Consider the following 26,791-nt stretch of genomic DNA (forward strand, 5'->3'; position numbering starts at 1 on the left):
TCTTATATCTAGCCTAATTAGCTCATTTTATCTTGCCTGGGAGGCATAGGTAAATGTCAATCTAAAGCATATCACAAGCTACAATCTAGGCTGTGTGATAGGAGCATACACAGCTATATCTCTCGAACAACAGAATAGTGCCTGGTGCAGAGGTGGTGTTCAACAAGCATCCATTGATCCACCAAGGTAGAAACACCTAAGTTCGAAAACCTGCAAGGAAGTAGGGTATGAGGAAAAATTCAGCAACTCATGTTCCTGAACCATATGTCCTTCAGAGAAGCCATGGATGCCTAGATATGTAGAACAGATTGCAGAGGTTCCTGGCCCTAGGAATGGTTCCTTATTTGAACTGATAAGAAATGTACACTCCCAGTGGAGAAATCAGAGCAAGGAAAAAGAATGAATTTAAAATTCTGTGGAACTCAAGACTGTTGGTTACCCGAGCCTCACATTTGTGAGGGGTCCTGACACAGGTTGGGTCTCAGGAAGCAGACACTAAGACAGAGTATGACATGCAGGTTATTCTTAGGGATTCTTGTGAAATTAAAAGCCGGATGGGGCAGAGGGAGAAGTAGAATTGTGATGCAAGCCCAACAAAACCTCAGTTACCCACACAGGGAGTTCTGGAGCATACACAACCTGTCAGTTTTCTCTCCCAATTATCCAGCTGAGCCTTTAGACCCCTGCTTTAGTCAATCCCGGGGTAAGGACTAGTTTGGGAAAGGAATGACCTTGAATGAGGTAGCTGTGCAGTAGAGGCAAATTCTGAAAGAGCTGGCAGCTGGATGCCACCTGCTGAAGATGCTTCCAGGAGCTGGTGAAATAAGTTCTGCTTGAAGGACAATCCGTGTGATGCAGCAATCTGTCTACCACAGGCCCAAATTTAAAACTTTTCTCTGATCTCTAAGTGAACCTATATGGACAGTTACTAAGTATTCCTTCTGCTAAGCATTAGTTGGCTAATAGTAATATTTGAATTATAGTATAATTTTTTCAGTCATGTTTTGGCATTTCTTTACTTATTAGAAAGTGCAAGAAATATAAAATAAAATTGTCCAGACATCTCAAAATTTTAGAAGGCTCTGGTATTGCTTGAATATCCCACAGGGTAGAAAAGTGAGCCTATTTACATGATTGTAAATTGCTTTGGCATCTTGAATGAAAAGTACCATACAAATGTCAATGATGTACTAAGGGCTAGCTCTACAAAGACAGGTCAGCATTGGTGCCAAAGGGAAATAAATGGAGGAAGCTGCATCAGTTTCCTGTTGCTGCTGTAACAAATTACCACAAACTTCGTGGTTAAAACAATAGAAATACAACAGAAATATATTCGTCCACAGTTCTGGAGGCCAGGAGTCCAAAATCAGTATCACTGGGCCGAAATCATGGGACGGCAGGACCTCACTTCCTCCAGAGGATCGAGGGGAGAATCTATTCCTTGATTCTTCCAGCTTCTGGTGGCTGCTGGCATTTCTTGGCTTTTGTCTGCATTCTTCCAATCCCTGCATCCATGGTCACATTGTCTTCTACTCTTCTGTCTGTGTGAAACCTCCCTATTACTTCTCTCTTATAAAGAGATGTGTGATTGCATTTGGGGTCTACTCTGATAATTCAGGATAACCTCTCCATCTCAAGATCCTACATGAAATCATCTCTGCAAATATTAACCCCCTCTCTCCCTAAGGTAACATTCTCAGCTTCCATGGAGGCCATATTCAGCCTAGCACAGGATAGGTTTTAAGTCTTTGCTTTAGCTCCATAAGCCTGGGGTCAATTTTCTTTTCACCTAACCCGAGAGCAGGAACATAAATTGTGCCTAGGGTGAGCATCATGATGGAAAAGCTAGAATTTCACCTGCCACCCTCTTTAGGAAGGCCATCTTTGTGAGGACAGGACTTTTGCTCTATTTCAAAACCACAAGAGGACCTGGTTGATAGTGAAGAGCACATACTCAGGAAAAATTGTCTTCCTCCACATTTGACCATTGAGAAATATTTTAGAACACACAATACTCTAAACTTATTAGGAAAAAAAATTTTCTTAGGTGCCCTGACATGACTTTCTAGCTTCTTATTGCATGTCAAGTTGTCTCAGGTCTCAGAAACTTGGCCAGGGTTAAGAGTTAGGTAGGAAGGGAAGGGTTATCTGTTTACAGTGAGGCCCAGAGAATTTTAAAATAATAGGCTCTCCATTAAATTGTCAAATTTCTCCTTGATGGAGGTCATACTGAACCGTTCTCTCCTTCTGTTTTTCACGCCCTGAAGGAGCCATTTCAGAAACAAACTTTAGGGGTTATCCTGGTGGTGTAATGGTTAAGTTTGTGCACTCTGCTTTGGCAGTTCATGGTTCATGGGTTCTGATCCCAGGCGTGAACGTACACTACTTGCCAGCCATGCTGTGGCAGTGACCCACGTACAAAGTGGAGGAAGATAGGCACAGATGTTACCTCAGGGCTAATCTTCCTCACCAAGACAAACAAACAAAACAAACAAACTTCAATATATAATCCAAAGATAACAGAATAAAGATTCTCTACTTTCCTATCATTCACTTTTCGGCTTTGCATGATGCTTTTGCTGACGGAGGAGGAATGAAGGAGATTCGCTTCTGAGGCCAGGGTATTTGCTGAGGGAACAGCACCTGTTACTCTCTAGCTTATACGAGCTGTGTGTAAACTGTCTTCCTCTTGGCTCAGCAGAAACTAGGTCAATGCCTACGTGTTTCGAGGCTGCTGAATTAAGACATAATATTCTAATTTTAAAGCTAATCATGCACAGACATAAACCCTGTCCATTGCTATTCTTGTTCTATTTTTGCTGTTCAGATTCGTTCATTTAAAAAAATCACATTATAACATTGCACACAGCAGTCAAGTTTGTTTTAAGCATTTACTGCTGAAATTTAAGCCATCTCCAGGCTATACGACAGGTATTCAGATGTGGAAATGAACAAGTCTTCATTTTCTTGGGTTGTTTACCCTCAGCTCAGGCGCCTCGTTCACTGAATCATGACCAGATTTACTCTGAAGAACCCAATTCTCCATTTGGTTTCAGCTTCCACATCAGAGCCTAATACTTATTCACGTTCTCTGCATGAGTTTCTTGGGACATTTCTGCTTACCCACAACCTTCCTCCTGCTATTAAACAGGAGGCTGTGTTCCAGAGACATTATTCAATTTACATCATCAACATTTGCAAAAGCTTCTTTTCAGGCTGCCTTGTCCTAGGAACAGGGTGGATGCTGCTTAAGGAGGGAATTCACATTTCCTTTACCCTCAAGACCTTTAAATCTAAGCAGGTTTCCTGGTGCCACTTTATATTGGTGCTTTAAAAATTTATTTTAAAAATGCTTTCCCAGATTCTTATAAAGCAGAAATAAAACTTAAAGTACCCATTTAAAAATATATTTAGTATTTTTATTTCCTCTTTTCAAGGATCATATATTTTCACCTCATTCTTGATCCTAACTCAGAGAATCACTGATGTGGGAAGATTTTCTGTCGTCTATTTTCAGTTGTCTCTAGTTCCACTTTTAAGAATTCAAGTGACAGTAGGTGGAGGCCAGCTAAATGGGCTGTTCTAATCTCAAAGCACCAAAGTCACTGGTCCAGTCCTGCTCAGGGATTTGTTTTAAGGTTTTCCTGGACAGCATTGTTAATCTTTTAGGAACTCTATATTAGCTTTTTTCTTTGTAAGTGGTCAACTTGTGGTCTTTGTTTAATTTTTGGTTATCTTCCTTGTGTCTGTAACTGTTGTTAACAATGGATAAGATTATAGATGCATACAGTACTGCCTAAATTATATAAACTACTAAAATAATGTACTATAAGAAACATGTGAGCATACACAGTAATCAGAGCTCAGAACAAAGGTGTCCTGGCCAAGATGGGACCACGAGTCAAAAGGCCTGGGGTTTAAGGAAGGGAACTGACATCGGTGATACTGTTATTGACAACTTTTATATGCCAGGCATTTATGTATATTATCCATTCAATTCTAGTCTGCTAGCTGTGTTATCTTAGGCACGTCACTTAACAATTTTGAAAGGCAATTTTCCCATTTGTAAAAGCAAAGCAAAACCAAAAACTCATAGAGTTATTCTGAAGGTTAAAGATTACATGGACCTTGTTAAGCCTGTGCCTGGCACAGAGTAAACATTGTGTGAATGTTCACTATTAACATCCTCACGGATGAGGAAACTGAGGTTCTGGGAGGCTAGAGAACCAGGTCAAGGTTAAAGAACCTGGTTAAAGAGGATGGATCTGAAGCCTACATACTGTTCTCTATACCAAACAGTTTCTCATTTTAGTCTTTCTTAGCTCTCTGTTTAGCTAAGTGTAACCTTAGGTAAGTTACTTAATCCCTTCAGGCCTTGGTTTCATCATTTGTAAAACAAAGTGTGGGAGTTAATAACATTTATGAACACTTTCAATCCTTATATCCCATAAATTTTACTATGAGCTTTGGTGACTCATAATGAACAACTGGGGAAAATTTGTTTCTCTCTGGAAAAGGGCAGGGACTAAAACAGTTGGCTCTAGGCATGTGGTGGATGGTCATAAAAGGTGTGTGGTAGAATCCCCAATGGAAGCTTCCTGTATGTTGGGGAAATTTCACCCCCAGCAGTTGGGTTTAAAAAGTCTTAGCCTACTCTCCAGGCTTGGGAAGGGAAGACCTTCTTGCTCATTTGTTATACTAGAATGTAGAAAATAACCTAAATTCACCTGACAACACTGCAAAAGCAAGATAAATTAATGGTGGCCAGCTGACGCTTTAGTAAGACAGGAACGAATGAAAAGGGGAAAGCTTTTCAGACGCTGGTAGCCTTGTGAGCCTGAAAACCCACAACTGTCCTGAAGTTTTCCTAGGCACATGAGAAGAGAGTTAGTGGCACTAAAGTTATTTGACACTCTCAATCTGAAAGACAGTAAACATAGTTTCATTCCAAATGCTGAGTCATGCTTAGGAGGACAAGGAGAAACACTTAAGACTAACTACCCTGAGGTCTTGGTCTTCAGTAGATTGCCTTTTGCCGAAATAATTACTTCACGTTTCTAGATTTGGTTATGGTAAGTGATTCCCTTCCTCTACCCTCGCTCATCTTCCCCCCTTTGTAGCCCTCCACCTGTTTATTTGGTTTTGTTTTAATTCCCTGAGCAAAAAGAAGCTGTAGCAAGCGTACTTGTGTGTAGGGAAGGTTTTGAACATTGTTTGTGGATCTAGTGTAACACTTCATTCTGAAGAGTAGTTCCCCTCCTTCCCACAGAATTATCTCAATAATGAAAAGTCATTGCTGAGGCCTGTGGGAAATTATGCTCCTGTTAGATACCTCCATTAGCAACCGAACTCTGGAATTCTTTTCATAATAAGCAAGACACAGGGGCAGAGAGAGAGAGGCAGAAAGCGACTTTAGGTACTCATAAACAGTATTCCATGTGTGAAAGCATTACGAATAAGGCTGAAAGGAAAAAATTATTTTTATATTTTATTCCTTCTAGAAAATACTGATGGAGTAAATTGGACTGATTTTTGATTTTGTACGTTTCTGTGGGTCTTAAAAGCAGAAGTATCATAAACCTTTGCATTTTGAAATTATCTAATGTTTATCTTTAAAAACTAGTAACTTTACCACTTTTGCCTTGAACAAAAGTAGATGCCTACTTTATGCAGAATAATTACAAGTCAGCAATGTTTTTATCCAGTAAATGGAAGTAACTATTTTACAACAATTGCCGATTTTTAAAATTTGTTTCAAGGCTGTAGTTGAGATCAGATGTGTGTATGCAGGGTAGCTGTCCTAATTTGGGCACATCATGAGAAGGCAGGATTCTTTGGAAAAGACAATTGTGCTGGGAAAAGTAGAAGGCAGCAGGAAAAGACGAAGACCAAATATGAGATGGGAAGACAGGACATTGTGGACATCACTCATTCATAGGGTCATCAGGAGTCAGAGCTGACTTGAAGGGGTGCCTAACAACAGCAATGGAGGATGGGGAAGTGGAGGGTGGAGGTGGGTTGTTTAGAAAAAGAAGATCCAGAGTAAGCTGGAGGTTGATCATGTTAAGCTTCCTTGCCTCTTTCCCCTTAACCCCTCCCATACACACCTTTTTCTTTTGGTGCCCTTTCTGAATTCTACTGATGCCTAGCTTCTCTCTGCTTTTCTTTGGTTGCTTTGAGCAACCAAAATCATGTCCAATGCTTCTGACTGTTCTCACCTCCTCAAAATTCTCTACCGGCTCCCATGTCCTATTCCATCAGTGGCTGACTTGGGTTAGACCATCACAGATGGTAATAAGTTATTGATGAGAACTGAATCCCTGCTGGCTCGTTAGCTAGCAAGGTGACCAGGACTTGTGGGAAAATAAATAGTAGGCATATTAGGGTCTGGAACAAATCGTTCACCTAAGCATTCATCTCAAATCAATAAACACTTACCAAACATCTATTATATTACAGGCACCGTGCTAGGCCCCAGAGTGCAAAAGCAAATAACAGATGGTGTCCATTTTCCAAGCACTGAACTGTTCTGGAAGAATTAGTGGGAAAGAAATCCAGGACTGGCACCTCGATTCAACCAGATTATTCGTTTTCTGTGTAACATGTTGCTCTTCTAGATAAATGGGATTTGAAAAAGTGTGAAAGCATTGGTCTATTATAGGGGCTCTCAACCCTGGCTGATTATTAGTGTCAACGAAAATAATCCATAACTAATCTATAAATGAAAATTTGGGTGAGTTTATTCTGAGCTGAAATCTGAGGACCATGGCCCAGGGCCTTTCTTCCCGAAGGAAGAAAGGGCACCAAAGAAGTGAGGTATACAGAGCGGTTATATACCCCCATACAGGCCGTTTCACATATGATTGAAATGTCCCTCCCACAATAGTCACAAGATTGCCCTGTCTGCACAGCGCTTGATGGACACAGCAGGTAGTGGGTCTGTTATTTCAGAGGGTGTAGCAGGAGGCAAGCCTATTGTCTTGAGCTGGGTGGTCACAGGTGAGCACAGCAATCAGTTCCTAGCCTAAGGAAAGATGCTTAATCCTTAAGGGAATGCCAACGTTGGGAGGGGGAGGGAAGTTGCACCTTTATCTCAAGGGCCTTTGCTCTTGCCATAGGGAATATCTAAAGCAGATATACAATGCATGCTCAACGGCCTCGGTCAGGCCCTTTTGGAAAGACAAGGTCAGGCTGAATTAGGTTTATACCAAATGGCTTCCTCATATTCTCCAATATATCCTATTGCTTGTCATTTTTATTTGTCATTGGAATCACCTGGGGGAGGTTTTAAACCGTAGTTCTCAACCTTTAGCGTGCTTGAGAAGGGTTTGTTAAATCAGATAGCTAGACCCAGCCCCAGAGATTAGCGATTAGGTAGTCGAGAGTGAAGCCAGAGAATTTGCATTTCTATCAAGTTCTCAGGTGGTGCTGAGGGCTACTGGCTACCTTTGAGAGCTACAGATTTAAAATATAAGCATTTCCAGGTTCCATCCACAGACTGATTCAACTGGTGTGGGGATGAGAACCTGGCCTTGATCATTTTATATCCACCCACCCCCTTCCCCAGTTCTAACGTGTATCTGAGGCTCATAACCACTGTTCCATTGGATAGACTATCCAATGGATAGGCTGGTTTCCTGAAGTAACTATGAGTTGGGGGCCCAAAAACTCCACACATTCCTCTGGGTCAATTATAATAATTCTGGGGTGTTTAAAGAAATTAGTAAGTGACAATAAATAACTGCCTGAAAAAACCCACCACTGCGATTTTGGTTCAAACTAACTTGGCTGCCTTCCTTTTGGAAGGCCTTTCTAACCCTCCCCTGGGTATTTTCCAACACCAGGGTAGAAGCATTATTTGTAAAGCTTCCAGAGGTCTTTGGAGGAAAGGTCTTAAAGAAATGGGGTCCACTTGAATCCCATCTGCGTCCTCCTTGGGTCCACTCGGGCTCGCCTAACACTCGTAGGTCCAACAAGTGAGCTGGGCATGCTCAGTGGGCAGGGTCGGTTTTTGATGGGGCAACTGGGAGCCTGCTGCTCTGCGGCCGGGGCTCTCCGCCTCCCCCCACCTGTAAGAAGCTGGGCCTGAGGAGCCTGTGCTCAGCATCCCATCCCCCAGTGCCCGGGCTTGGTGTTCCCTGCGGGTCCCCGCGCTGACATTCAGGCGGGGGTCAGGAGGGTGGCGCGCCTCCAGCGCACGCGGGGGGAGCCCGGGCGTAGGGCTTTGGGTTCTGACGGCGGGATCCCAGGGGTCCGCCCGCCTCCTGGACGCGTTTCTAGGCCTAGGGAAGCCTGCCTGCCGAGTAGGGGAAGCCAGATTAGCGGGCGGGTGACGAGAAATCAGGTAAGCCACCGCCGCCAGCGTGCAGGCGGGCGAGTGTCTTCTCTCTCCCGGGCAGGTGGCTAGGGCACCCGCAGGGGGGAAGGCAGAGGAAATCGGACACCTCCCCCATCTGCCCCCGGCCTAGCGCGGCCAATGCTTCCCTGCCTGCCACCGGGCTGGCAAGGCGAGGCGGAGGGTCTGAAGCGCGGGACCGCGAGGGCGCAGGGCGGGAACGGCAGCCTGGGGCGAGGGCCATGGCATCCGCTGCGCCGCGGCCCCACCCGGCGGGACCTGCGTCCCCGTGTCCCCGTCTGGTCACGTTCATTGGGCGGCAGAGACCTCCGTCGCCGCCCGCTGGTTCGCCACGCTTTCCCCCGCCCGGGTCTCCCGCCTGCACTTCCGCGTTTCCCTGCTGGGCCGGAGGAGCCTGGGCCCGGGGTATCCGGGCTGGATGTGGCAGCGGCGCCACCGGGCCAGCCTTCGGGGAGGGAGGAGGAGCAGGGGCGGGAGGAGGAAGTCGCCAGGGAGGCGGGGGCGCGGCGACGCCGGGCGGGTTGGGTTACAAGGGCTCAGCCTGCCCCGGAGTGACATCTACGCGCGCCTCGCCGTGAGGACCAGGGCCGAGGCTCTGATTCAGGGGGAGGCAGAGACTCCGCCCCGGCCGGAGGAACTAGGTGCTTCTGCTCTCTCTCCTCTCGCGGGAGGATCAATCTCAGGTGTGTGCTTCCTGGGAGACCCTCTTCCCTCGCCCCTGGGATTGTAGGGGGAGTGGTCCCTTTCTGACTCCGACGAGTCCTCTAGGACTCCAGTGTTGGGGTGGGCGGTGGCGGGAATTGGGGGAAAGAATTTCTCCCCAACATCAGAAGGTGGATTTATTCTTATCTAGGGTTTAGCTGTTTACATTTTGGAGGGCGGTGGGTGTAATACATTTGCCCCCTTAGTTAAGTGGCAGGACTTTTGGGCAAGGGTTGGTGTCTATTTGAAAGTTTTACTGCAAACTTTTGGCTTGTGGATGTTGCTCCTAAGGATTGTTGCTTCCTCTGAAGCGAGGGAGGGAAAGATTCTAGAAGGGGGCTGAGGCTTCTCTGAGGATCTTAGCTGCTGGAGTGTGACAGTTCTAGGAGGAAATGGAAGATGTACACTGATTAACTTAAAACCGCCTCCACTCCCCGCATAGTGATTTATACGAGCAAAAATAGATTTGCAGAGTGCTTTAGCAGAACGGTGTAGTCCTGTGAATGAAGCGCTGCTCTTCGCCGTTGGTCTTTAGACTGCCTTGTGCAGAGGAGCATTCACTCGGGAAGAGCCTTCCTTAGGAGTTACAAGTAGTTTACAAACACAAATGCTCACGAAGTCTTAGTGACATGGGCCAACCCAAATTACACAACGAATTATAAATATCATGAGAGGCAGCTATAGAAATAGCTAACAGCTAATTTGGTCAACTTATACTCGTATAAATAGGTGAGGGAAGGAAGAGTAAATTACATGGAGTGTTTATTGCTTAAAACAAAACTGTTAGAATTTTGCATATGTTCCAAGTTTGAGATGTGAAGTTTCTTTTTTGAGTGTGCAGAGTAATGGCAACTGCCACACTGGGGCCAGGCACTTCCTGGTAGCTACTGACTTCTCCGGTCTCTGAGTCCTACAGTTCTTGCTGGCAATCCACTTGAGAGCTGGATGCCATTGCCCAGTGGAAACCATGCGCAGCCTGGACTCCTTGTGATGTGGATGTTGAAACCCCTCTGTGTGTCTTATAGGGGCATGTGTCAAGTTACAACACTTCCTTGATTTTCACAAATCAACTCTTCAAATAATGCAGTAGTGGCTTAGTGAATAATAGATAAAAGATGGAATTTTGGGTTTGAAAACCAGCATTGTTGGAGCTGTCCATTTGGGGTTTGAGAACCAACATTATTGGACTACATCTCACATAATCACTTTATTTTATAAAGAAATTCTGAGCAGGATTAAAGGTCTGCTTCTTTTTCCCTCTCTCTGATTTATTAAAAGATGCAATGGCGGTGGCTCAGTACTTGACAAGAGGGCCACAGTGTTACCAATTGTCAGTGGATTTTACGCCCCCCCCAGTTTAGTTTTTCTAACTATTTAATCTCATTAGAGAGATTTTACAAGATTTGACTGTTATTGTACATAAATCACATTAGTAAACTATTATATCTCTGAAATTACCCAGTTTGGTTGTTTTCTTTTATCACTAGAATGTCAGTTCTGTAAGAGGGCTTGGTCAGCCTTACACACTTTCGTATTTCTGGTGCCTAGAGTGGTGACTAACTTGTAATAACCCCCAATAAATGTTTTTCTCAATGAATGAACTGTGGGATAAACTCTAGCTGAGTGTGGTGAGGGAAAGAGAACAGAGACTTTGGCCTTAGGCAGCCTATTCAAACTCCCTGAGCCTCAATTGTTTGATCGGCAAAATGTGGGTAATAATATATGATATAGCACATGTAAAACCACTAGTGACATACCTGTCAGGTAGGAGACTTCAAAATGTTAGCTTTCTTCCTTCTTATATTTTTTCTTTTTGTATTCAAAAAGGGAAGATTTGGGCAAAGAATATAGTCAGCTAGATAATTTAGCTCTTGCATATTGTGTGTGAATTATCCAGGTTTTCTCCCCTTTAATTTGGTGTGTGTGATTGAGGGGGAAGGTGGTTCGTGGCAGCTGTGGTTATTAGAGAAGGGAAGCAATTTCCAGATCATTATCTAACTTCTCTTCTTTATTTTTTTTCATGTGATGATGTTTCTGCTTAGGTTTTCCAAAATTTGATTCTGTCTGCTTGTCAACATCCGGATTCACTAGGTTGTCCTAAGCACAGAAACAACACTTCAGAAAGAGCTTTAGAAATCAAATATATGTAACACTTGTCTACTTAAATGAAGCTTTCTGTAGGTTTGTGTGGCGTTAAGTAGTAACAAGTGTTAGGTAAAGAAAAAGTATGGTTATCTTGGGGTCAGGCCAGTGGCACAGCGGTTAAGTGTGTGGTTAAGTTCACGTGTTCAGCTGTGGCCGCCCGGGGTTTGTGGATTCGGATCCCAGGTGTGGACCTATGCACTACTTGTCAAGCCATGCTGTGCCAGGCGTCCCACATATAAAGTGGAGGAAGATGGGCACAGAGGTTAGCTCAGGGCCAATCTTCCTCAGCAAAAAGAGGAAGATTGGCAACAGATGTTAGCTCATGGCTAATCTTGCTCAAAAAAAAAAAAAAGAAAAGAAAAAGTGTGGTTATCTTGCTTTTGAGAAGGTTAGAGTTTGTTTAACAAGGTAAAACATATAGATATAAAACAATTAGGGACCAACATAAGATCTTGCATAGTCATATACCCAGTGGTAGAATGTCGACTTTCACTGTTGTGGTTGTGGAAGGGAGATGTGAATGTGGGCTCAAGTAGTGGAGACAATTTTGTGGTGAAGAGACTGTCACTTCAGCAACTGAGAGACTTAACATTTCCTGAAGATTACAGCAGGAGAAGATCATCTTTGTTTCAAGAATGTTTGCCATTTTGTACTTCAGTGTATTAAAAAGCCAGCCCAATGACTTTCAAAAGTGAACTTTCTTTGGAAAAGTATGTTAGAAAACCTACGGTAAAATTCTGTGTGTGTGCTAAATAACACTTTTCACTATGTTTCTGAAGTTTTAAAGCCCAGGATTAGAGTTAAAAATTACAACTCTTCATTCTTGCCACTTTTAACATACTTGCATAAAATGTGTCAAATGGTCTGCCTGTTACTCTATCCAGTTGTGTGCAATGGGATATATTTTTCATCTGAAATTTCAGGGGAAAATTACTAGTCATTAGGTTTGGGACCTCCACAACTGGCTAATTTCAGGATTCTTATTTTGGGAGATAGAGAAGGACTGAATGGAACTAAACTGAGAAGGTATTGTTAAAGTGATTTTAGATGGTCATCAAAATACTTAGATAATTCCACCAGGACTCATCATCTTTGAAATAAGAAGAAAATTTGAATTCTGGAAGAACTGATCATCTTTGAAATAAGGAGAAAACTTGGAAGTTGTGTCATCAGGAAAGAAGAAACTAAGAAGGCATATTGTACATTTCCTTGTTTTAGAATTGTTGACATGTTAGGGGAAAGAAATGTAAGAGGGAAAGATGAGCAGATTCAACTCCAAGTGAGAAAGACAGGGCTAAGGTGGCTGCAAGCCAGGCCCTCTAACAACTTTAGATGGGACCTCTTCCTGTATTATCTGACCAGGGATTGATCTCAGCAATATTTAAGGAAAAGGAAGTGCAAGGAGATTATGGTTTGAATACCTGAGGATGTTTCGTTAATGATTGTGGTCAGAGTTTGTGGGGAACTCTAATTTTGTGTCCTGGCATGAATGTGACCATGTTTTTTTCTTTTTTTTTTTTCTGTTTTCCAAGATTTTCATCTTTTTTTGGAGGTGCTTACTGGTTCTTTAGGTTAAATATTTATTCCTGTATCATATCTGTGCTCTTGTTTCCCATTTTTCAGTTGAAAAGTTTCTGTTGGCTCTTTCAAAATCAGATTTCTGATTTATGTAACAGACAAACATGGTTCGTGATTTTAATTAGCTCAAGCTTTGGTTCTATTTGTTCATTAAAATTAGTAGGAAAAAATTAGTTAATAGAAAATGTTTCCCTTCTAACTAAAAATTTACTCTGGTATATGTATTAAAAAAACTTTAAAACATTTTTGGAGGACATCTTTAATTTTTCGGGCAAAATGAAATTATTACTGATGTACTTTAATATTTTTTAATAGTGAGAAACTGTTAAAACGTGGGTACGTTTCAAACAATGACTATTTTATTTAGTTTTCAAGCCTCATATTCTTTAAAAGTAATATGGCTTCCGTGAGATCTCATATTTGATTACCCACCTATATCCTACTATAAAAGGTTTTAATATAGAAGGGAAAACAAACCCCACATACTATAACAGCGAAGCTTGTCTCTGAAAATACGATTTCTAGAAGTTGCTACTGTCAAATGAGGTGGCCTCCGAGTATGACTTGGTGGCATATGCTTAGAAAGCTTTATTACATATCTTATATTCATCAGTGTCCACTAAAGTTCAGTTGGTTATGTACAAGAGGAACAAAAATTTATGTTCAAGGTAAACATTTTAGGAAAATTTTGGTTAAGATTTTATGTGCCATTATTATTTCAATAAAACACAATAAACTTCTAAATACATTTGAAAAGTGATGAAAATAATACAACTCAGAGTACTAGGTTCTCAAAAGTCGTTTTTCTTTTATTTAAATTGAATAGAGAAAGGATGTTTCGCTTCATCGCGGTAATGTCAAGCGGCTTTGATCGTATTGCTCTCTGCTCCACCCTTCCTTGGGTACCTTGTCCTATTGGATCAAATTCCAAATATTTGTCTTGGAATCCAGGCTTCTCCAGTCTTGCCCCAGTGTTAAGCTTCTGCCCTTATCTTCCCTGATCCAGCCAAATGGGACTACTTGGAATTCCCTAAAACTATCTTATTCCTACTGCTGCCCCTATGCTAACCCTCTTCCTTCTTTTTCACCTTTTTGAAATCCTTCCTATCCGTGAATGTCCTGACCACTGGCTACCAGTTTCATGGGGCTTTTCCTCATTGCCCCAGTCAGAAGTGTTTTGTACATTTCCTAAACCCTTCAACTACTCTTTTTCTGTTACTCATAAGTCTCTCATTTACTCTGTTTATGATAATTATGTGAAAACATGCATCATTTCCTTTCCTGCAGAAGATCATGCAGAGCAAGGGCTGGATCTTACACAATTTTATAGACCTCACATGCCAACGTAAGTGACTTGCATGTGGGGGACACCTGGTAAATAGCTGGCTGACTCATAATTCACTCATCCCTTAATTACTCAAGAAATAAGAGATAGGAATGCGTTGGGTGTGATAAGATAGCAGATAACATACAGGCAGATGCATTTCAGGTAATTAGTGAAACTGGGGATTTTATCTTATTCAGGCCTCCGCTATATTCCTACACATGTGTCAGTCTTTATATTTAAAGGATATTTAGGAAGAGGGAAGGGAATTACTGCAGTTGAACCAAGGTTATAAAGGCAATCACTGAAGAAAATCAGTGTAGGAGTCTACAAATGAGGACGTCACTGGATATCCACGCAGGGGTCAGCCACCTTTGTCAGGGCTTTTGGGGCCCCCTTCTCTTCGGTAATTACTCCCTTCTCTTCCACCTGCCCGCCTAATCCAATCTCTTAAGAAAGAACCCAGAAAATTAATTCATAACAAGATGATCGATAAAATTAACTCGTCACCTTTTCAAAGGTCTCTGGATTGTAAGGGGATAAAATCTTGGGGACCATTTACGTAGGCTAGGAAGAAGGAGCTTTTGGGGAGCATTGCTTAGTTGTGCGCATCCCTGAAGTCACGTAGCCACTTAAGTGTGGCTTTGGTCAGTCTCTGCACCTTTCAGTTTCTTTGTCTGTAAAATGATGTGGCCGGAATGCACGAATTTAAAGCCCATAAAAAATACGCGGCGTTTTATTGTTCTTGTCCTGCCTGAGGGGAAGCCCGTCTTGGCCAGTGGGTTCTGTTCACGGTGGACCCTGGCCTAACTTTTCCTCTGGGATTTCCTTTTTCTCACCCTCTCCACATATAGCATTCACATCTGGAGGATGCTGCATTCCTCGCATCTCCCTCCTGGCATATGCTTCTAGGGATTTGTCAGAACAAGTGTGTTTCCACTTCTTTCTTTCCTTAGGTTTTCTAGTATTACCTCCTTTCTCCCATCCTAGCCCACGGTTAAGTAGCTGGGATATTGGTCTAAAAAAATACAGATTTACAGAATTTTAAAATAGGAAAGGGGTTAGAGATCTAACCCAAGCCCATCTTTTTATTATTAATAATAAGTAGTAATGATAAGTATCTTTTAATGAGCAATCACCATTTTCTAGGCACTGGGTTAAGCACTTTGTGGACATTGTCTCATGTGTCAACAGTGAATCCTGGGATATCATTGAGGAAACAAAGTTCCAGAGAACTAAGTGACTCACTCTAAGCCACATAGTTATTTTCTGGTATGAAAGAAACTCTCTTAAAAACTGTGTAAAGAAATAGAATCAAGGGGCCAGCCAGTGGCTGAGTGGTTGAATTTGCGTGCTCCGCTTCAGCAGCCCAGGGTTTTGCCGGCTGGGATCCTGGGCGCGGACATGGCACTGCTCATCAGGCTGTGCTGAGGCAGCATCTCACATAACACAACCAGAGGGACCTATTAGAATATACAACTACTTACTGGGGGGCTTTGGGGAGAAGAAGAAGGGAAAAAGAAAGATAGGCAACAGATGTTAGCTCAGGTGCCAATCTTTAAAAAAAAAGAAAGAATCAAGAGAGAATCCTCCTCGCATTTCTGTAATATATTTCCTGCTTTTTGCTGCTTTGGATGCCACTGCTCGACTCATGTCAATTTGCTTTTTAACACTTCCAATTCCTAACACTTGACTCTGCGGCTCAGAGTTCCACCAATGATGCTAAACTTGTTCAAACATTGAATGCATAGCACGATCTATCTGGCTACAGCAATATTCCTTGTGATTTGACTTCTGGGAACACATGACATTGTTAAAATCCTTTTTAGGCTTAATGGATGTGGAAACAACCTGCAACTTGGTATCAGTCTGCTTTTCCACTCGTACACCTGTGTTTGAGAATGCTATTGGGAAAATGAACACAATCATGCAAATTGGAGGTACATACAAATCTGTGTTCTCTGCTCTAGCGGTGGGGCAGTTCTTTTGCCTGTTTCTTGACAGCACCTTTTCCCGTTTCTTACCATAGTTTTTCCAAACCTTTTCTTTGAAACTTGTATCCCACCAGAGCATTTGTTTTATCAGAAGATGATTGTTAGTGGTTAGAGCAGACTAAACTGTTATAACAGAAGGATCTGGAAATAGATAAAAGCACAAACACAACAGATGCTTATTTCTTGATCATGTCATATTCTTGGTTGATGGATGGCTTTCCTCCTCTTGATGATTCAGGTACCCTGTAACCTCTCATTCGTGACTCTCTCATCCCTTAGGGCTTTCACCTGTTTTCAACGGCATCCAGCTAGTGGAAGGTGAAAGAGAAGAAGTACCTCCACTTTCTAAACGCTTAGTCTCAAAATGAATGTAGCAGTTCCACTCACATACCATTGGCCAGGAATCAGGTGCACAGTCACACTTACCAGCAAGGGGAGATGGGCAAATGTAGTCTGACTGGGAGCCCAGGAAGAAGAGAATATGGGTTCACAGTGTTCTGGCATCCTATTATACTGAGAAAACAGAGATATCATGTCAACTGTTAATATTTTGCTTGCCTCTTCAAATCTTCTCTGTGTCTGAATCCATCAATTCCATCAACTACCATCTTAGAGGTAGAGGTGTCCAAAGTTGGTGCTTTCCCCAATACTCTGGATCCCTGTTCCTTTCATGTATCTTACTCTATCAAATTTCCCCATGTTCACCTGCGTTTTAAATATTTACAAGAAAGCTCAAGATTCTCCCATCACAAAAGCAAGCAAGATTGAAAACCAAAACTATTCCTTTACCCTGCACTCCCCTCTAGCTACTTGCTCACTTGCTCCATTCTTTCAAGCCGTGCTTCCTGAAAGTGTATTTTATACATTGTTTTTCTACTTCTTCACCTTCTATTCACTCCACAACTGCTGGAAATTTGGGTTTCACCTTAGATGAATCAGTTCTTGTTGTGATTGTTGGTGTCCTTCTGACTGGCAAATCAATGGGACCTTATTACTTGAAATTTCTGTGATTCTGCTCATTCCCTCCTTTGTGAAACTGAGCTTTCATTAGGCTACTATGATGCTTTGTTCTGCTTTTGCACTACTCTGTATGGGTCGCTTTGCAAGTTCTTCCCCTTGATATTGGAGGTCTTAGAAACTGTCTGTAGTTCACTGTCTTCTCATTGTAGATACTCTGCACCACCACGTTCATCCATATCCCTGATTTCAGTGATTCCCAAATTAACATTGCCAACCAGACCTCTTCCCTGAGTTCAGACTCAGTGGACATTTCCACTTGGATGTCCCACAGTCAAGATAGGATTCATCATCTCCCCTCCCCCACCAATGCTGTTTCTCCTCTCCTTGAAGGGCAGCACCATCTTTTCTCCTGCTTATATCATCCATTCATTTGTTAAGTTTATCAATCACCTAATATGTGCCAGACATTTTTCTACAAATTAAGATTATAGTGGTGTACAAAACAGATACAATCTCTGCTCTTTTAGAGTTTACATTCTAGGGAGTTGGGGGAAGAAATAATAATGGTTAAATAAAGAAGAGACATGTGAGATGCTGAGAGCTTCGTGATGATTCTGCATTTGGATGCTGTGGGAGTGCCTCTCTGAAGAACTGATATTTGAGCCAGGTCTTGAATGACCAGAAGGAGCTAGCTGTGCAAAGATGAGGAGCAGAGCATGCCAAGCAGAGGAAACAGCTGATGCCAAAACCCTAATTGTATTCCTGGTGGATTTCTTGGGCAGAAGAAGGTAAAAAAAAAACCCTTAGAACTTAGTGAATGAGAATGAGAGGTGTCTATTAGTTTCCTGTGGCTGCTGTAATTATCATAAACTTGGTGATTTAAAACAACAGAAATTTATTTGCTCTTAGTACGAGATGCCAGAAGTCCAAAATCAATATCACTGGCCTGAAATCAAGGTGTTGGCCGTTCATGCACCCTTCTGAGGCTCAAGGGGAGAATCTGTTCTTTGCTTCTTCCAGCTGCTAATGGCTTCAGACTTGTGGCTGTGTCACTCCAGTCTCTGCCTCTTGGTCATGTTGCCTTCTCCTCCTCTTATGTGTGTCATATCTCACTTTGTTTCCCTCTTATAGATATATGTAATTGGATTTAGGGCCCACCGTGATAGTTCAGGATAATCGGGTCATCTCAAGATCCTTTATTTAATCACATTTGCAAGACTTTTTTTTTTTTTTTGCCACATAAGCTAATACTCACAGGTTCCAGGGTTTAGGATGTGAATATCTTATGGGCACCACTATTTAACCTGCCACAATGTCCAAGAGTGTCTTTAAAAAGTAGGCAAGGGCCAGATCCCATAGGGCTTTATAAGCCAGGCTGGGCATTTAGATTTCATTCTACGGATTATGTGCCAGTAAATGAAATGATGTAGTTTTGCTATAAAACATTGTCTCAACTTTTTTTTTTTCATTATGTCTCTCCAAGAAGAAAAATTAAATTGAAATTAATTAATTAAAAGTTTAACTTCTCCCTAGCAAGAGAATTTTCCTTAAATATTAAGTAGTAAGATTTTTTTGGGTAGAGTTGAGCTTTGGAGGACCACAAATCATTGTAATATATGAGGTTTTTTTATGCCCCCAAGAACCAATTTTGTTCCCTTGTGGATGTTATTGCTCCTGTTGAAAATGTGTGCTATCAAAGACTGCACTGGCTGCTGAAAGTAGACTGTATTATGGTAGGTAGGAGGGGAAAGATTGAAAGCAGGACTCCAGTTAAGAGTCTATTTTAGTTGTCCAACTGAGAAATTATAGTTGTATGGACAAGCATTGTGTTAAAGACAGAAGGAAGTGGATGGATTTGGGATATGTTTTTGAGATAGTTAGTTGACCGATCTTGCTGATAGATTATCTGGAGAGAGGAAACAGGAATTGAGGTAAAGACTTACATCTTTTACTTGAGCAACTGGGCCCTAAACTGAGAAGGGGAGAATTGGGAGAGAAGCAGGCTTGACGGAAGATAGAAAATGTTCTGTTTTGGCTGTGTTAAGTTTGAGGCCCTTATTAGACATTCCATTGGAGATGTCAGTTAGACAACTGGATAAATGGAGTTCAGAGCTTCAGGGAGGGGTTTTGGCTGAAGATATGGAGTTAGGAGTTATTTGCACATAGGTCATATTTGATACTAGATAGAATTACCTATAGGGAATGTATAGATAGAGAAGGGGGCCATTGGAGCACTGTATTATTTAGAAAATAAAAATTTGCCAGTGAGATAGGAAGGAAACCAGGATAGTCTGGTATCCCTGAAGTTAAGGGTTCAAAATGTTTTTGAAAGGAGATGGTTCTAGTGTGTCAATTAACGAGATTGCATTTGTGATTTTGACAATCTGTTGTATAGTTTGACTAGAGAAGCTGAGACGATAGCTTATTGGACTAAGTTGTGGAAGTAGAGACAGTGCTTACAGACAACTGTTTTAAGAGATTTTGTTGTGAAGAAAAGCAGAGAAATGGAAAAGTTCTTGGAAGGAGATATTGTTTAGGGGAGTGTTTGTTAGAAGCAGAGAGTAATAGAATGAGTTTAAGTGGAAGGGAAAATAGTTAAGTAGAGAGAAAATGATAGAGTGATTAAATAGAGAGCAAAAACTGATGAAGGCAGGAGAGAGGGACAGATAATTGTCAGAGTTCAATTCCTGAAGACCCAGAAAGGAAGGAGATCTGGGGCACAAATGACAGGGTTGCACTTTACTAGGAACAGGGACTTCTCATTCATAGTAAGAGGAAGGACTGCAGAGAGAATAGGCACAGAAGCTGATAAGTCATGGTTTGGGTTTTGGGAAGATGGAGTTCTTGTCTGATTGATCCTACTTTCCCAATGAAGTGTGATGATGTTGGGGTGGAGAAGGGTGAAACAGCTTTGGGAAAAAAGGAGATTTGAAATGGCTATTTTGAAACATCCTGGGGAAATGTAATAGGATTGCTGGTCAATGTGGATCACCCATTAGAGATTTGCAGCCATGAATTTAAATTGAGACTAGTCGTGGTTGTATGTTTTTCTCCAGGCAGTTTCTTCAGCTGTTTAGGTGGAGGTGTGGTGCAGGCAGATAGTTGGGCTTAACCAACTTGAGGATTTGCCAAGTAAGTAAAAAGCAGGAAGAGAGGATCAAAGAAGTTAAGGTTGCTTGCAAGGAAGACGTTACAGTGATGGACCTTTACCCTAAGCTGGGCAGTAAGGAAAGTGAGGGTGTAATCAATAATAGAAAAAATTGTAGGATCAACGGATTGGAAAGCCAAATAATGCCAAGAGGATGTGGGAATGGCAATACTAGAGAAGATGAGCTGGAAAGAGAGAAGGTGGTGTTCATAGCATGGAGTGCTTGACTTCAATTTGCACTTGCTAGTGCAAGTAATCGTGATATCAAAATCAGAGGTTATGACAATGAGAGTGAGCGGCTGAGGCAGAGTCAAAGAAAAGATGATCAGAAGTGAGGTGGTTGAGGAACTGGCCCCTCTATGTAGATGTGGAAGACAGCAAGAATGAAGACAGGTATGAGTTTGGAAAGGGAAACAGCCCGGTGCTCAGGTCATCAGTGAATGAGGAGAAAGAGCAGTAGATGGATAGAAGACAGCAAGAAGGGTTAGTGGGTGGTAAAGTCTAATGACATGAGCTTCAAAACAGGTAAGATTTTTGAGAGGATAGAGGAGAAATTGGAAGGTAAAATGGAGAGACACAATTCATTTCTAGGCTAGAAGATTTTGGGAATATGATCAGGGGTGTTACTCAAAGTATTTACAACTCAAATAGAATGGGAAGACGCGCGCCTGAGATCTGGAACTGGGTCCTGGGGGCCTTTTGTGAAACTAGGCATTAACTCTTTAATTGCTTGATCATAGGAAGGTCCCAGGATAGGGGCTAGTTATCAACTGGTTCATAGATGTTTTGATGTTTTACCGACTGGTACAGGCATCGCAATTTATACTATCTGAACATTAAACTTAAATGTGAGAGTATAAACAACCTCTCCTTGATGGGATGCTGGGAAAACAGTGTGATTAGGTCTGTTCAAAATTCAGGTTCACTCTTGGTTTTTCCACATTTTCAAGGTTTTGCCTGGTGAAAGGAACATTCAGAGAAAAGAGCATAATGGAGTTTGCTGAGGATAGATTTTGAGTTCCAGAGAGCAGAATGAAGAGGAGGGAGGGCTGGGAAGGTGAGAAATGGAGCAGATTGGGTTTCTGGTGATGACTGAGGTAAAGGGGATTGTAGAGTATGCTGGGATTAGTTCCCAAGGATGTCTTGGGGGAAGTTGGGTGGTAACCAAGGATGAGCAAAGGCCTCCCTAGAGTATCTGTATCCCCCTAGTATCTGTATTTGAACTCTGTGCTCTCCCTTTCATTGTCACTGACAGTAGCTTAGTGTAGACCCTCAGGAGTTTATGTCTGGATGTTTACATCTAGTCTCTTGAGTTCCCTGCTCGTAGACTCATGTTCTTTTAGTTTATCTCCCAACACTGCTTTGGGGAACACGGAATGGTGGAACGGTCTTTTAAATTCAAATGTGATTCTATCTAATCCTAGTAGGAATGTTGTGATGATTAATATAACACATATAAACTAACTAGCACAGTTCTTATAACACAGTGTGTAGCCAACGAATTTGCTTAAAAGCCTTCATTGGCAATCAAACCGGACAAAGAACAAATTCCTTTGACTGGCATTGAAGATCTCCAGAGATTGACCTCTGCTTGCCTGTTCTTTCTCCTCAGCAATTCACTTATGACTGTTGCACCATCCTGTGCTCTAGGCGTATCACACCCCCTTGTTCTTGTTCTGAAAATGTGATATTCATTCATACCATCATGTCTTTGCTCATGTTCACCCTGGACCTGGTGAACGTTCAACATTTGAGTCCATTATTGCTTTTTCTACAAACCTGTCCTTATGCTGTTTCTACTTCCCCTTTCCCTCAGGGGTAATTACTCTCTCAATGCCTTGTCCAAACCTTATTTGTATCACTTCTATTTGTTTTAGAATCTTCTTCTCTAAGCTATGAGTTCCTTAAAGGCAGAAAGTGTAAATTATTCATCTTTGTTTACTCATGATCTGACACAGTAGGTGGCCAATGAATGTTGACTAAATGAAAATTCAATACGTATTTGAGTTTACATATTGCCTTTCTGTTGTGAAATCTAAATTATATTTTGTATGTCTTCATTTTCTTTGTTTTTAACAGTAGGGACAACTTTTCTGATGAAGTATAGAATGGATGCAGAAGAAAATGGGTGACCATGGAATTAATTAGGATAGGAAGCAGACTTAATTTGTGTTCTTTTTCTTTTACTATTTCTATTTACTTGAGTTATCCAGCGGTTTTGCTCACCATTGTCATTGTTTTATGCTGAGTTGTAATCATTAACTTTTTCAGTTACACACCCAAAGGAATACAAACATCAGACAAATGTGGTTTTCTGGTAGTGTTTAAGCGTGATGGACCAGGCAGTTTCCAGTGCTGGTTTACAAGTGCAGGATTGGCATGTGGAGCCTTCTGGAACCTTGGTTACAATGTTCAATTCCTTTTAGGTCTCTTCACACCTTGGTTTCCTTGCTCTTACATGAATTAACTGACTAATTATATATAATAAAGAATTGAGGTATTGTAAATTAGACATCAGAGGTAAGAACCTAGCAAGAGAGGAGTGGGAAGGGCAAATGTACAGTGAAGTGGCAGGAGTGAGTCGCTCCTCAGTGTAGATGTGTAGGGAACTGTAGTAAGGGGAGGGCAAGGGGGGATAGATGGGTGGTGGAGGAGATTGTGGGGACTAGAGGGGATTGTGTGGGCATGGGTTAAGGTGGTTTGGGGGACACAGGAGACTGTAGGACAGTGGGTAGCATACACTGAACGAGTGACCGAACAAGACCCATTTTGGCATTTAAGATGGGGTCACTGACCCTTGTTTCCAGCTTCTTGCTGTAAGGTTAACCAAAGTCATGGTATATGTTTGTATATCCTGAGATCAGGCCATCATCCTAGAAGGGACACGTTCTTGAGAAGTAGCTTGATTTCTTTAAAAAATTATTGACTCATAGAGTTGACTGTTTTGATGGTATTTTGGTTTTATGTTAGTATTTTTTCCAAGGTAGATGGTGTTCAGGTTTGTGATAGGGCAATTCCTCACCTTCTCTGAACTAGAAATAAATGCCAAGAAGTATTCTGAACAAAGGACAAAAAACTATTCTTGTGGGTCAAAGTTGTCCCAGTGATTTGGGTTAACTCAGGCCACAAACCTTTGATCAAGCTTCTTACGGGGAGTGTTTTAAATCCATCAACTGAACTACTAGAGATAGACGTATAAACATTGGACTCCATGTGATTAGCACCTGACCTAAAGTGAGAGCCTGCTGCCTCCCTCTGACCTCTGTAACAGTGACCTGTGGCCTGGAGTTAGATCTGTGTTAGATGTTGGGCTTTGTAGGGTTTTAATTTTTGTTAGAACACTCCATAAATAACAGTATCCGGTTTGCTTGAGAGAATGTTTATTTTGGGGAGAGATGCTAGAGAAATGCCGGAAGAGGCCAGTCTGCTGTTTTTTCAGAGAAGTGATGGGATTCATTTCCCCAACCTGTGTGTCTTAAGTGCACTTGCTCGGTCAGAGTCAAGTGCTGCTTAGGCTAAGGCAGGGTTCTGGCCCTGGGTAGATTGGCTGCTTTTGTTCTGTCCCCTAACCACAGTCTTCTATATCCCCCCAATTCGGCATTGCAAATGTGGGAGCCCATTGTAGGTGCTCAGTAACGTTTCACCTTAGCAATGGGAGTTGTTGACAGCAGATGTATTTTTACACTTTATTTACATTATCTCAAATTCTCAGTATGACGAATGAAGTAGATGAGATTTCATGGATGAGAAGACTAAAGCTCACAGTCAGTCACACAGCTAGTAAGTGCCAAGTAGGAATTCAATCCAGGGGTATCCGTGTCTGATGATCCATACACTCACTGCCTCCTGCAGAGAATGTCCTATTGACTGGTCAGTAGTGTTCTTTGAATATGCCAAGGACAGCATCCTGTGACCAGAAGGATCCCAGCTGTACCTGGAGCTGTGTAGCTGGGTTCCTGCTTGCAAGCACTGAACTGTCGCAGGGTGGGGAGAGAGGGATTGCTGGCCCTCATCTGGAATGGTCTTTCCTTTCTCTGTGTATCCATGGGCTTCCTTCAGGGCCTGGCACAGTGGAGCAGCCCTCTCAGTGTGTTGTTGGCTGAAGAGATTCCGTGCTTATGGAGTTGAACCTTGAGGAACACCCAATTCCAGTCAGTTTGATCAGCTTTGCAGTTGCTGGTTTGATTAATTGTTGGGATTTCTGATGTTGTGTTAAACTTTTAATCCCCGAGAGCATGTAATGTGAAATAACTAAAAATTCAAGACTAGTTTAGTATAGTTTAACTGAGGCTTAAATAGTTATTGTGTCAGATGCTCATGGCAAATTCGTTCTAGTTGGAGTGGAGACTGCTTTTTGGAATAAGGTGGATAATTTTTATCTGTGACATTTTCCAGCTCTTGCTCCAAGATTCCTAATAAATTGTAAAGGCAAACTAACCTCTTCCTTTCTCTGTCTGGGTCTTTTAGTCTAGTTCATTAAAGATGAGAAAAGTTGTGTAACAAGAAAATCACTCAAGTAATGGTCAGATGATATGGGATTTAGTCAAATGTCAGCCATCTATCTGCATTCTGCTCTTTAGAGTTCTTACTTTTTTTTCCTTCTCTCTCTCACACACACATCCACACACACAAACTGGGTTTTTTTTCCTTTTCTTATTACAATAATAAGACATGCTCATTTTGGAAATTTAAAAAATTATGCACACAAGAAGAAAATAAAAATGACTTATAACTCTACCATTCAAAGATGAGATTTTAAACATTTTTGGGTATATCCTCCTAGCCTTTGTGTGTGTGTGTGTGTGTGTGTGTGTGTGTATGCACATATCATTTAAGAGAGAAATACACAAACACACTGATACTGTTTTATCTACTTTTGCTCTCTTCATAATTAATTTTCTACTTGCCCATTAACCCATTTCCATCCAGAGTGTAATTAACCCAGAAAGAATTAATTCCTAAGCAATAAAGAAATTCTAGAATGTCTAACTTACTTAAGGGTATCCACTTATTTCTAGACCTTTCTCTACTTTATTATAATTATTACCAGCATGAAAATCTTGTTTTTTCAAGTCAGAGTTGGGTAAGAGGATGGTAATGGCAGTCATTATGGCATGGTGAGTGACCTACCGTCACTGTCCAGTTTGGATGGGAAAAATGGCAGAAGGCCTTGGAGAGCAAAGGCCACGGTTTATGGGAGCCAGCAGTGCCATGAAGAAGGAAATGTATAGGGGCCGGCCTGGTGGCACAGTGGTTAAGTTCGCACGTTCTGCTTCAGCTGCCCGGGGTTCGCTGGTTTGGATCCAGGGTGCGGACATGGCACCGCTTGGCACGCCATGCTGTTGTAGGCATCCCATATATAAAGTAGAGAACGATGGGCATGATGTTAGCTCAGGGCAAGTCTTCCTCAGCAAAAAGAGGAGGATGGGCAGCAGTTAGCTCAGGGCTAATCTTCCTAAAAAAAAAAAAAAAAATGAAGGAAATGTATAGACGATCTCAGTCTTTTATGGGAGGAAACTGAAGTCCAGCGAGGTCAGGTGGCTGCGAAGGCTGAGGTGATCATATGGTGGGGGTATGACTCAGATTGCTGACTGTCCATTCTGTGATCTGCAGAGCAGATCCTCAGAATACAGTCTGGAAAACAAATCACGTTGCTGGCAGCTGCCAAACTAAGGACGGCGAGGGAGTAAGCACAAGTGCACTGGGTGAGGTTAGGCTGGAAGGTCAATGCGTGATATCAGAACCTGGAGTTTTGACAGGAGTCCTATGAGAAATGCCATTTTGTGAGTCTCTTGCTTCCTGACTGCCTCATGATAAGAACAGAGTCTTAACCTACGGGATAAATTTTTTGGATTAACTTTGGGTTTCACTTAACATTATCTCAAAATTTACAGTTAAGGAGAGACTGTTGAGTATAAATTGCTAATGTGCTCTGCTGATTTCCATCAGCTATGTGATTTGACTGACAACAGTGCGAGCCTAGCCCACTGGGGTCTGGTGAATTACATCTGCTCAGCCAGAGTGTTTCTAGAGCAGGAATTGAAATGCAAACTCTTTAGTTTCCATGTGATGCCAACACTCAGGCAATTGACTTTTGCTCTTCAGTCTCCAACAGGGGGAAAATTATAAAATAAAATGGGGAGAGGCCAGGCATCCTCAAGATTCAAACCCATAAATATAAATAACTGTAATTAATCATATGCAGTCTCTCTTGTCTATTAAATCTATAGTCAGCTGGGTCAGTAAGTTTTGCACAGCTCTTCAGCTTCCTGCCTGTGGTTGGTGGGGAATGTTCCAGGTGCCTTGGCTTGTTGAGATGTGACCCAGAGTTCTTTTTAATATGGGTGTAAAATCAGTTCAAGACATAATGAGTTGTGGGGGTGGGGGGAAGTCACCTACAAACAGCCCAAGCCCAAGGGGAAATAATAAAATATAAAAAAGACATATGCTGTTAGCATTTGAGAGGCTCTCTCAGTTGATGCTGTCTGTTCTTTGTTAGACTGAATGGGATGGAACATTCCTTCAAGTGTGTAAGTTCAATAGATATTTACATTCAAGATTATGCCTGAACTGTTTGTTTTTCT

The 26,791-nt window shown here is 42.0% G+C and overlaps 1 protein-coding gene across 5 annotated transcripts in view; it reads left to right on the forward strand.

The window, feature by feature from the left end:
- Positions 1-4,961: 4,961 nt before the first annotated feature.
- The window catches only part of GPD2 (glycerol-3-phosphate dehydrogenase 2), a 139,096-nt gene continuing 117,266 nt past the window's right edge, over positions 4,962-26,791 (forward strand). The window contains exon 1 of one of the 5 annotated variants that reach the window (XM_070507796.1): positions 4,962-5,072. The gene's annotated coding sequence lies outside the window, so the exon portion shown is untranslated. Of the gene's footprint in view, positions 5,073-8,192; positions 8,345-8,736; positions 9,040-26,791 lie in introns of those variants that run through there. The other 4 variants (XM_044768891.2, XM_014858273.3, XM_014858272.3 and 1 more) reach the window with 4 other exon arrangements.

The sequence above is a fragment of the Equus asinus genome, chromosome 4 (genome assembly GCF_041296235.1).
Source record: "Equus asinus isolate D_3611 breed Donkey chromosome 4, EquAss-T2T_v2, whole genome shotgun sequence".
In the NCBI taxonomy this organism is placed as follows: domain Eukaryota; kingdom Metazoa; phylum Chordata; class Mammalia; order Perissodactyla; family Equidae; genus Equus; species Equus asinus.